We start from the raw sequence: 12683 nt of genomic DNA on the forward strand, positions 1-12683 counted from the left end.
ACTGAGGTGCTCATCTCCTGTCTCCAGGTGGATTTGGTAGGTGGTGAGAGTGTGGGCATGAGTCCCTGATCACTGATTGTGCAGGGCAGCTGAGGGAAGGCTGAGAGGGCTTTGGCTGCCATATGTCATCAAGCCAGTGGTGCTAGAGCACGTGGTGGCACTCTTTCAATGGATGGGGCAGCAGGGTGTGGTTGGATATCACTGATTTGGGTTGTTGGCTACCAACTGCTGGAGAGAGAAAAAAAAAAAAAAAGGAGAGGAGAAGAGAGAGGGAAAAGAATATAAGAAAATTCAAAATCATAAAAAAAAAAAAAAAAAAAAAGACCTGGTCTGCTGGTCTGTTAGAACCTGGTGATACCCCTGAGACTATGGTCCTGATTACGCATCAGATCTGCAACTGAACTCCTATGGCTTCCAGCCAAACTACAATCAGGCGTGTGGGATGAACATTTACATCAGTTAAATACAGTCCTTGATGCGATCAATCATGGGAGAACAAAAGGGCAGTGTTTGCACAGGGAGACAGCTCACAGGGGGAGGAGTGCATGGGAGGGAAGGACACAGGGAAGAAGTAACTATGGGGAGGACATGGGAAGAGAGCTGTTGCATTGTGAGGAATTGCAGTCAATGTCATGAAACAAAATGTGTATGAATTGCTGTATGGAAAATGAATCTGCTCTGTAAACTTTCACCCAAATCACAATTTTTTTTTTTTAAAGTTGTTAGTGTAGCACAGTTGAAAGCAGTGTGTAAGAAAAAGATGTACTGTATTGCTGGCTGTATCAAAGACCCGTGAGAAGTGACTTTGCTGAGTCTGCCAGCTTGTGCAGTGAAGCACACTTAAATAAACTTGTTATTAGGTGCTATTAAGTCAGTTGTGAGTCAGAGCGAGCCCATGTGACAGAGTCGAGCTACCCTACGGAGTTTTCTATGCTGCAATCTTTATAGGAGCAGATTGCCAGGTCCTCCTCCCATGGGGCCACCTACCGACTAGACAAACACTTAACCATCACACCACCCAGTCTCAGCATCACTTAAAAGGCAAACTGGTTTTATTCCTAAATGTTGAAGACAGTCAAAGTACTACTTTCTGGAAGATTCTGATAGCCAAATTCCCAGTGATTAATATGGGTGAAAGGGTTGGCAGAGTGTCTCTACAAGTGTATTTGTGTGTTCTGTGAGAATTTTAGGTATATAGTAGAGCTGACAAGGGACAAGGTTGTAGTCACTTCCACAGCCAGCTACCTGGACCCATGGGCTTGGGACCATGGTCTCAGGGGACATCAAGCTCAGTTTGCATGACATACTACACAAAAACATTGTTTCACATCCTGCTTTGGTGAGTAGTTACTGGGATATTAAAAGCTTGCAAGTGATGCAATGATGGGTCTCTCCTCATCCAGAGCAAAGAAGAATGAAGAAAACCAAAGACACTTGGAAACAGTTAGTCCAAGGGACTTGTCCACCATGTGATCTTCAGCCTATGTGACTATGAGACCAGAAGAAGTAGATGGTGCCTGGCTACTACTGTCAACCACTCAGAGGGGGATCTATGCACAGAGAAGGAGAACAATGTGGAACAAAACTCAAATCATAAAAAAATAAAAAAGGACCAGGTCTTCTGGTCTGACAGAGCCTGGTGAAATCCCTGAAACTATGACCCCTAGCTGCCCTTCAGGTCTGGAATTGAACCTACTCCTGTGGTTTCCAGCCAAACAAAAGATAGCTGTATGAACTGAACATTTACATTAGGTAGACACATTCCATGGGGAGATCAGTCATGGGACAATAGAAGGGCTGTTTATGCACAGGGAGACAGCTCAGGGGCAGGAGTGCATGGGAAGGAAGGACACAGGGAAGAGGTAATGGGAAGAAATGAGAAGAGAGCTCTTGCATGGTAGGAAATTGCAGTCAATATTATGAGACAAAGTGTATGTGAACTGCCGTATGGAAAATGAATTTGCTCCATGAACTTTCACCCAAATCTCAATAAAAATTGAAAGAAAAAATAATAGGCAAAAGGGAAAACATCTCTACTAGTGCAGTTTGGGGAGATGTCAATCCTGTTTTAAGAGAAAATGACTATCGGGGGCGTGAGCAGTTCAGCTGGACGCTGTTGCCTGGTGGCTCTTCTTGGTAGTGTCCTGGTAGACTTTTGTTGCGTACCTTTGCATTACAAAGCCTCCAGAACACTTAGAACTTGTTTATTTTCCATGGGTACTTTAAATTTATTCTAGAAAAATCTCTACCTTAAAAACATACTGAAACAACCTAGTGTGTGTTTCCTTGTCTACCTGTTGTTCCCTGCTGAGCTTGGGCGGCCTCCTGGGTCCTGGAGAGGATCCTCTGGTCTTGCTTGGTCTTCCATCCTCTGCCCCTAGCCTGGGGAATTCAGTTCATGCCCTTCACTCTGCAGGTCCCCACCAACCAAGCACTGCATTTGAGCCTCAGAGGTTATACATTGGAGGCCACTCCCTGGGTGCTGCAAAGAGTTGATGTGCTTGACTGCTAACCGGGAGGTTGGAGGTTCTAGTCCACCCAGGAATCACCTTGGCTGAAAAATCTGGTGATTTTCTTCTGAAGAATCAGCCACTGAAAGCTCTGTGGAACACACTTCCACTCTGACACACATGGGGTCATCGTGAGTTGGAGTCAGCGCACTGACCACTGGTTCATTTTTAACCAGCATTTTGGAACTCTACCTACTGTATATTTTGTTTTCTCCTAATCTATTGTACCTGTTTTTCTGATGTTAAGGAAGCAGATCAAAACAGCTCCACAGAATTACAGATTGGAATTGCAATAAATTATGTTTAATTTATAAGGTGCTGTTTAAGAGGCAAAGTGTCTCCTAAGATACTTTTTACACAAGCAGCTTATATGGAATGCAATACAACAGTCAGTACAAATCTTGCTTCTGTTGAATGCCATTATTTTAATATTTATATTAAAGTTACCAGTGTAAGGAATTTGCTGTTGTAGAGGGGGGCCTTTGTTAAATATCACATTGGACACCATAGTTTATAGGGAACGAACACATCTTATTAACCTACGATGACTATGTATTGACTGTATTATCCTCAGAGACCTTCAAATGTTATGTAAAGACTGTTAGGTACTCCGAGGAAATAGAATAGACATTACATTAGCTTGTAATCCTGTTTATGGGCGGGAGGCAGGTGGGTGAGGAGTATAATTTTCACTTAGTATAACTCAAATTTGTGTAATGTTTTGAGTAATTCTGTTTGTTTCTAAAAACACTATGCATACAGATTTAAACTCAATTGACTATCAATTTACAAGATAAGGTAGAAACAATTTGAGTAGGTTTGCTCTTATTGTAAACATCTAAGTTATGCTGGTTTAGATAGCGTATTGACTAAAAATTATAGCTCAATTATAGTAATTTTCCAAATTGGTAGGATCCACATTGAAATTTGAATTCAGTGTAACAAAATGCTTCTCCTTGATTTATAATAATGTGCTCTGTTTTGTGCTGCTTATAGAGTTTCAGCTGCAGGTAATGAAGAATAAAAATGCTTATGATGTGTCAGCAGAGATGATAAACGTGAATCCAAAGCTTAGCCTCTTTCCATGGTGATAAGAAAATATCTTTGAAAAACATAAAACAGTATGAGCACATACCATTATTGTTTCATCATCAGATTGGCCATTGTTAGGATGTAATGTCTACAAGTATTGACACTTACATTCAGGTTTCTGCATATTAGTATATTGCTTTTCATTGGGCTGTTCGTTGGAATTATTTTGGTAGATTCCTGGGTTCTTGAAGATTTATCTGGAAAATAACAGCAATCATTTTTTTTTTTAAAAAAAAAAAAACTTCTATTGCTAATGAAACAATGGACAGAACTGTGACATTTAGAATTAACTGCAAAGATTTCCAAAGAAAGTTTATAAATTTTTCAGATTGGTTTATGTATTTATGTATATATTCCAGATTCAAAGCACTTACCATGTTGTAAGATATTGGAAGAAAAGATATAATTTTGGGTTATGGGTGAGAAATGTCTGAGATGGTCCTGGTTTATGGCTGTTGGAATGATAAATTGCATGGTCACCAAATTTAGAATGTGCTATGCAGTTTTTGTCACAACTTCTGAATCTCGGTTTATACAGAACATGTAAATGTTTGCTTGGGTGTACTGTCTCCTCTTGTTTTGAATGAATAAAACAGTGTTCTACAATCCTTTATTCCTGCAGAATAAACCAATATGCAGAAAAAGATTCCATTCGCTGACACTTTGTCACTTCTCTAGTGCAGCTGCAACGGACATACCATGTGTGGGCGGCTTCCACAGGCACATCTATTGTCTCACTTACTGTTCAGGAGGCTAGACGTCCAAATGCAGGGCTGGCTCTGGGGAACTCTTTCTCACCCCATTGGCTCTGGGGGAAGACCCTTGTCTTTGCTTCATGTGGCGTGGCGGCCATCGTCTTCTCCAGCTCTGCTCTCCCCTCTGCTGCTCCATCTTGCTTTTTCAGATTTCAAAAGAGATTGATTTAAGACACACCCTACAATAATACTGCCTCATTAACCTAACAGAGAAATACACCCAAATGGGATTATAACCATGATATATCGGTTAGGGTTGACAACACGCATTTTGGGGTATGTAATTCAATCTCTTAACAGCAACATTTTGTGTATTTTATGTGCATGTTGTTGATAATGTCTAAGAATGCTAGGGGTTTTTGTTTGTTTTTTTTAAATAGTGCCCCTTTGCCCTTCCCTATCTGACTTGATGGTGCATAACAATAACAACATTGTTCTGGTTACCTAGTGCCATTCTGACAAGAATATACCACAAATGGGATGGCCTTAACAAACAGGAGTTTATCCTCTTACAGTTTGGAGGCTAGAAGTCTGAGTTCAAAGTGCCAGGCTCTAGGGGCTGGGTGAAAGCCCCTCAGCCTTGGGTTGCAGCTGTGCCTCCTGCTCCTGGCCCACTGAAGCTCGTGGCTTTTCTTCACTCTGCTGCTGGCTGCTGAGGCTGGCAAGCCCAAGGTTGACAAGTAAAAAGGCACAGTCCCTTCATTACCAAACCACATGGCAGGCCGTTATCTTAAGTCCATTGAAAACTCCAAGGTCTGCAGAGCATGGCAGTCTGCTGACGTGGCTGCATACAGGGTTCAAGCATGCCATAGGCTAGAGACCATTCCCAAAACTGCTGCTTATATATGGGAAGCAAACCACATACTCAAAGGCAGCTATTCAGATGCTCCTAGTACATTCGACCATGGAGTTGATTACCTGTTTCATCATAGGGAATACTACATCCAGCTGCCCAGCCACTCAACCAGGCCCAGCCAAGTTGACACATAAACTGCACTACCACACCTGTGTCCCCTCCATTGAAACAAAAAATTTCTCTTCTGATTATTGTATTTCTCTCCACCTTTCTAAAGACATGCTTCAACCACAAAATAAGGTTATTGCCAATATTAGTAGTTTATGGGTTCAGATCTCCTTCCCCCTAACCCCACCACACTTGCATATCCTTCTCTTCTGCCCATCCTTCCAAAGTATTTCCAATTTTGATTATTTTAAGGCACTTGACTGCTAACCAGAAGGCTGGTGGTTCAAACCCAACAGCCACTCCTCAGAAGGAAGGTTGAGCAATCTACTTCTGTAGAGATACTGCCTCAGAAACCCAAGGAGGGGTCGCTATGGGTCGGGGCCAACTAGATGGCACATAACAACAACAACAACATATGCTGTTTATCTTTTATGACCTGAAAGCACTCTTCACAGTTGAGGTGTGTGGGGAAAAGTATTGTTTTCTTTCCTAGATAGCCTTTTTTTTCCATCTAGATCTAATAGTCATCTCTCTTTATCTTACTATTTTGGATTTTCCATAAATGTATCTAAACTCTTCATCAATGGCCTGAATAATTTCTCAAGATATGTGATGTGGCAGGTACCGCAACACTGGTATCTTTCTAAAGAGTGTCCTTGCAGCCTTGACTTAGGCCAAGAAGCAGTGAGTGGTTGCTTCTGCACATGGTGTGCTGTTGTCCCAGGGTCTCCTTTCATCCACAAAACAGAGAGGAACACAAGAAAACCCAGGATCAGGCTAGAAAGTACCCCAGCAGACACGACTTCCCATATGGCCAGTGTTTATTCAGAAAAATGCTCAGAACCACAAATAGTAATGGAAGCTTACTGTATTCATGGTTGTGTCTGTAAAAGTTAGGGATCTTGGATATAAACATTGGGAACTGACTCTAACTCTAGTAAGGCATAAAAAAATTAATTTATCTGAACGACGTAGATGGGCCAACGAATTCTCAGGATGCTGATGGAGTAACCTTGGGAAGCAGAAATGGAACGTGGCACCTCCATTTGCCTGCTACAGGGCAGAAGCACGGCTGCCATCTTGGACTGGAGACGGTCTAGAGCACAGTTCCACACACTGCACACCATCACTGCCCCACATCTGGGTGAGCTCCAAACACCCCTTTTTGTTTGTTTCACTTTTCAGAACCAATATCCCTTACAGAACAATGAGGTGATCTCATAATGACAATAAAGGTATAACCTACTTTCCAAATAATACTCAATATGCTATTTCTTATAAAAATCCTGAAGGGCTTTTCAAATGGATAAATGTCTCTAGTAGATGACAATTTTCTTAATGGCAGAGTTTAACGTGTCTTTTCATATATTTTCAGGGTCCTATATGTTTAAGGAGCTCTGGTGGCACAGTGGTGAAGGCAGTCAGCTGCTAACCAAAAGATAGGCAGTTGAAACCCACCAGCTGTTCCATGGGAGAAAGATGAGGCAGTCTGCTGCCATAAAGATTTGCAGCCTTGGAAACACTATGGGGCAGTTCTACTCTGTCCTACAGGGTCACTATGAGTTAGAATCAAATTGATGGCAGTGGGTTTTTAATATGATTAAAAAGATAGGAAAAGGACAAAATGGATGTCAGAAGAGACTCTGAAACTTGCTCTTGTATGCTGAGTAGCTAAAATGACTGGAAAAAAAAAATGATGAAGTAAGAATGCTGCACAGAAGATATCAAAGGACAGCTCAAGAAGGAAAAGTAAAGTATTATAATGAAATATGCAAAGACTTGGAGTTAGAAAACCAAAAAGGGAAGAACACGCTTGGCTTTTCTCAAGCAATATTGAAGGATTCTGTGGGTAACACATTGAAAGATATAGGAAGTATCAAAAGAAGATGTAAGGAATCCTCAGAGTCACTGTACCAAAAGAAATTGGTTGATGATCAACTATTTCAGGAGGTAGCATATGATTAAGAACTAATGGTATTGAAAGAAGAGGTCCAATCTTCCCTGAAGAAATTGGAAGAAAACATTTTTTTCACTTGACTCTTAAAACAACTCTAAAATGCAGTCAAGATAAATATTATTATCCCAATTGACAATTGAGAAAAACTAGGCCAGAGAGATTATGTGCCAAACTGTGCTATACCCTTTTGATTAAGATGGGAACTACGATTCCTAGAATTATCTTTCCTCTATGGTTCTGAGTTGTAGTTATTGTTAGGTGCCATTGAATTAGTTCTAACTCATTGCAACCCTGTGTACAAAAGAAGGAAATGTTGCTTCTGGCCATGTCTTCACAATCGTTACTGTGTTTGAATCCATGGTTGTAGCCATGTGTCAACCCATCTCATTGGGCATCTTTGTCTTTTACTTGAATTCACAATCAACACCCATGGTAACAGCAGTCAGGAAATCAAATGACATATTGCATTGGGCAAATCTGCAGCAAAAGACCTCTTTAAAGTGTTAAAGAGCAAAGCTATCACTTTGAAGACTGAAGTATATCAGACCCAAGCCATGGTATTTTCAATTGCCTCGTATGCATGCATGGACAAGGATTAAGGAAGATTGAAGAAGAACTGATGCATTTGAATTGTGGTGTTGATGAAGAACATAACCAGGAGGCTGGTGGTTCAAAGCCACCAGTCACTCCTCAGAAAGAAGATTGGGCAATCTACTTTTGTAATGATATCACTTCCAAAACCCAAGGAGGGGTGGGTCGCTATGAGTTGGATCTGACTCAACGTCAGTGAGTCTGTTTTTTTTTTTTTTTTTTTGTGCCAGAAGAATGATCAAATCTGTCTTGGAAGAAGTACAGCCAGAATGTTCCTTAGAAGTGAGGAAGGTGAGACTTTGTAGTGTTAGATGCTGTCAAATCGGTCTTGATTCCGTGAACCCATGTAACACAGAACAAAGCATTGCCTGGTCCTGTGCCATCCTCATACTAGTAAGTATATTTGAGCCCATTATTGTAGCCAGTACCAATCCATCTCACTGAGGGTCTTCCTCTTTTAGGCAAGCCCCCTACTTTACCAAGCATCATGTCCTCGTCCAAGGATTGGATCTTCCTGATAACATCGTCCCAAGGAAGCCAGATGAAGTCTTACCATCCTCGTTTCTCAGCAGCATGTTTCCTAATCCAATCTGAGTAATGTCCTTATTAAAGATCAGAAGGAGACAGAGGGTGGCCATGTGCAGATGCAGTTACAAGCCAAAGAACTCCAGGGATCACCAGCCTTCACCCAGAAGCCAGGAGAGAGGTACAGGACAGGTTCTTTACCGAGACTGCAGCAGGACAATACCCAGGCTTCAAACTCCTCCCCTCCAGAACTGTAAGACGCTACATTTATGTTCTTATGAGCCACACCGTTTGTGGTGTACTGTCCTAGCACCCTGGCAAACCAGTACAGGGTCACTTCCTTCATCTGGAATACAAACGTTTTGATGATGTTGCATGAAGGTCATTTGCAGTGTTAATATTCTGTGACAAGACAGAGTCAACCCAATAGAAAGTATAGTCTATTCTAACGTAAGGTTAGAAAAACACTGGAAATACATCATAACTGCTCGGTAAGCTTACATGTAATAAAGGGCCCTCTTTCACTGTATTTTAACAAAGCAAACCCTTATGTAAAGGAGTAAGTGACATTGTAAAAAGTAGCAGTATAGGATCGTCAGAATTCTGTTTAATTACATAGTTACAGTTCATCACATGATAACAAAAATGCAAGGAAGCCATATAATATTACTGTGTTGACAATATTGAATTGCTCTTGGATAAAAATAATCAGTTTAGTGGTTTGAAATCTCAGTCATGCTAGTGGTGGTGTAAAGTAGTATTTCTGAACTGCTGTAACTTCTTTAAAGTGATGGAGTGGATTTTAATATTGCACAGCTGTGAATTATCTTCCAATTATAGCATTAGCATTTGGAAGTTTCTTATAACAATACATAAGGAATTGATAGCAATAGATATGGTTTATCTCTTAAATATTGAGACCTAGACACTATAAATTCAGAAGGTAGTTCTTCAATTCTATACTTCGTGTATTTTTACCATGGGGAAGAATCACACACAGAGATTAAAAAAATTTAATTTCCTAATTTTATTATTGCCTCATTATTATAACACCTTCTGCTCTGCCAGAAAGTCACATTTTGGTTCCAGGGACAGTTGTTGTTTTGCATTCCATTCCAAAAGTCATTCAACTAGTATTTAAGTACAGATGCCCCCAAATTTGTCCACAGTAGATCAGGACTGAAAATGAAAACTATGTCAAGTTGTCTATTTTCCCAAAGCATTAAATTCATCATGGGAGCTTTATTTCTTATCCAGGGCCTAATGTTTAAGTTTAATTTGATAAAAATGATCATAAACATTATAATTTAATCAACTACAAATGATTTCCCTTCTATAATATACAATATAAGACTTCACAAAGTATATATATATAAATTAATTAAATAAGAATTTACAAAAAGCAAAACAACATACAATTTAAAGATTCACAAGAATTAGGATATTACAAGATGGAGTACTGCTGGGTGGATCTTAAAAACAAAGGTAACTAGTGGGATTAGAGTCAGTCAAAATTTGAAAAATGTGTGTGTGTGTGTGTGTGCGTGTGAGTGAGTGTGTCTCAGGACTGGCAAGGACGGGGCATGGAGGTCGCCTGTAAAGATGTAAAGATGATCCTGTGCTCACTTGTCATCAGGGAGCAGACTGATGTGTTGACATCATCTATGGATGACCTACGGACCGCCTGCGCTAAGTGAAATAATACAGAGTGGCTTGGACCTCAGGGAATTACAGTCTACTTTAGGTGTTTACAAGATTACAGCCCCAGTCCTCCCAACCCATTCACTGCTAACTACTTTTTTGTTTTCTGTTTTGGACAAGACTAAACACTGTTCCTTAAATGATACAATAGATAATGTAAATACAAATTTGATTAATCAAACCATTTCATATCATGTTACTTTCTGATTGATATTTACCATCCACACACTGCTATCATTTTCTCCTTCATTTTCTCTGCATTTCAACCCTTCTATCAAATAGTTAGTTAACGACCTGGACCCACCACAAAAACCCTCTCAAGATGCTTTCTTGAAGAAATATTCCTAAGTGACTTTTTTCATTCACTTAAACCATCCATCCCAATCTTCTTTTCTTGAATTTGGTTTTAAAATGTCTGAGTCTTGGAAGCAAGCAACTCCCGTTCAAAGTCCTAGATTAGCACAATCACCACAGCGTGAGCAGACGTGCCAGTGAATGCACTGTCCTGGGGCCACTGCAGGGGTGGCTTTTATATTCTCTTTAAATCTAAAATGCTTCCTATAGGCAGGAAAAAGCTCGAGAAAGCCCAAGGTAACAACTACTAAAACTGGCCCAAGTTACTATTACATTTAAATCATTTAAATTCATTCTTCTGACAACTGGAATGTGGACCAAGAATAGAGAAGCAGATATACATGATGGGATAAAGACTTCTTAGTCAAACTGAAACATTCGGAGAAAATGAAATATTTCTACTAAAAATGAGTTTTTTATCTCCTTTAAATGATTGCCAGGTATTAAATCTTAAAATGCAGGGGAAATGCTTGAAAATTGCAATTAGAATGTGCTTTTAACAAAAATGTAATGATTTTAGCTTATTCTGTATCTCAACTTCATTTAAGTTAAATAATTGCTACTGAAATTTATAAGGAAAAACTTGATGTGTAAAGTATTTTAAAGTGAAATACCATTTCCCCAAAATCCGTTGCAAATGGAATCTTCTCAAAATTCACATGAAAAAAGAATGTAGCACTATTGTTCATTATCTAAAAAAGGTTTGATAAGTCCTCTAAATAATGACACCAGGAGGCGCCACAGAGTGACAAAGATCCCCAAAATAAAAATCACAAAATATGAGTTCATAGAATACAAAACACACCTACTTAATTTCCTTTTTAATTTGACAATCATGTAGGGTAAAAAAGTTTGAATTTCAAACAAAGAACTGGGTGGAACTTTAAGAGTTAATAAATAAAGCTTGTAACATCCATTCACGACCCACAAGAGCCTGGTGGCATAAGTTAAGTCTAGTAAACTGCCTCGTGAAGCCTTCCCGTTGACAGAGTTGGCCATGACTCCAGCAAGAGCTGGGACGTCTGAAACGTATGGGAAACACTTGAATGCATAGGGTTTATTTCTCCAGAGGCCCTGCAACACCTCTCAACCCCTGTTATGTCTGACTGGGACACAAGATGGTGTCAAGGAAACTCTTCTGGATCAGGATCTTGGAAGCAGGTCAAACGATTCCGGGCCATTTCTGTGCCTTTGACCAGATCACAGCATCCAGGGGTCTGGTTTTCTACAAGACCTTTAAGGTTGCTTCCAGAGTTAGCATAGTGCTTCTTTAGAGAATGTGTCCAACCCCCTGTGATATTTCCATCAGAGTCTACAAATTACTGAATGCCTCCTATAGTTATAACAATTGTAGAACAGATACAAGCAAGATTCACAGTCTGGAGTAGGAAAGAATGGATTGGTGGTAGGCTCGTGGAGAAAAAGAGGGGTTCATCTTTCAGATTATCTGTCCGGAGGGAATACACACATGAGTTTCACCTCTTCTCAGCTATTTCTCCCCAGCCAGTCTCCCTGATAATATACCTTCATGATGAAATGCCACATGGCTAACCACACAAAAATGATTCTGTTACTGAAGATGCATTTTACTCAGGATTGTGTACACATTCTTTGTTGAATAATTCTCACTCAATTGAAAGAAGCGTACTTAGTGGAAATGCTTTCTTCCTGTGGTGACTTCAAGACATGGCGTAATTGATGCCCCCCTTTAATGATACACTTAGTGCTAGGTTAAACTAGTAGGAAGTCCAAGTCCGTGACATGGTAACAAAGTTAGGAAAGCACAGTCTACATGTTAGTCGGGATGTTTCACTGGAGTCTTTGTAGTTTTATCTAAATCCTTGCCCTCCGGATTGGTTCCTATTCTCATTCTCCAACCCCTCCATGGGAAATTGCATGACACAAGTCTCATAGCCTACAAATATGCACAGTATATATTTCTTAGGCTAAAATTTAATCTGTGTGGCATATCATTGATTAATGCATTGCAAGTGGCAGGTTACTATTTGTTCTGAGAAAGCTGAGCCTGGGGGATTATGAAGTGTAGTTAATGATTAAGTAATTTGAAATTGTAAGATATCTATCGACACATTAATAGAATTGGAGAAATACGCGTAATTTTCATTTTGAGCAGTTTTTAGTATAATAATGTTTTTACAAAACATGAAACAGTAAGGGCCCAAGCTCGGCCCCACGGCATGTATCTTGCCCATTTTTTGTGCTGTGTTATAATA

Source organism: Orycteropus afer, unplaced genomic scaffold (assembly GCF_000298275.1).
Source record: "Orycteropus afer afer isolate SDZICR_OR568_19922 unplaced genomic scaffold, OryAfe1.0 scaffold00516, whole genome shotgun sequence".
Lineage (NCBI taxonomy): Eukaryota > Metazoa > Chordata > Mammalia > Tubulidentata > Orycteropodidae > Orycteropus > Orycteropus afer.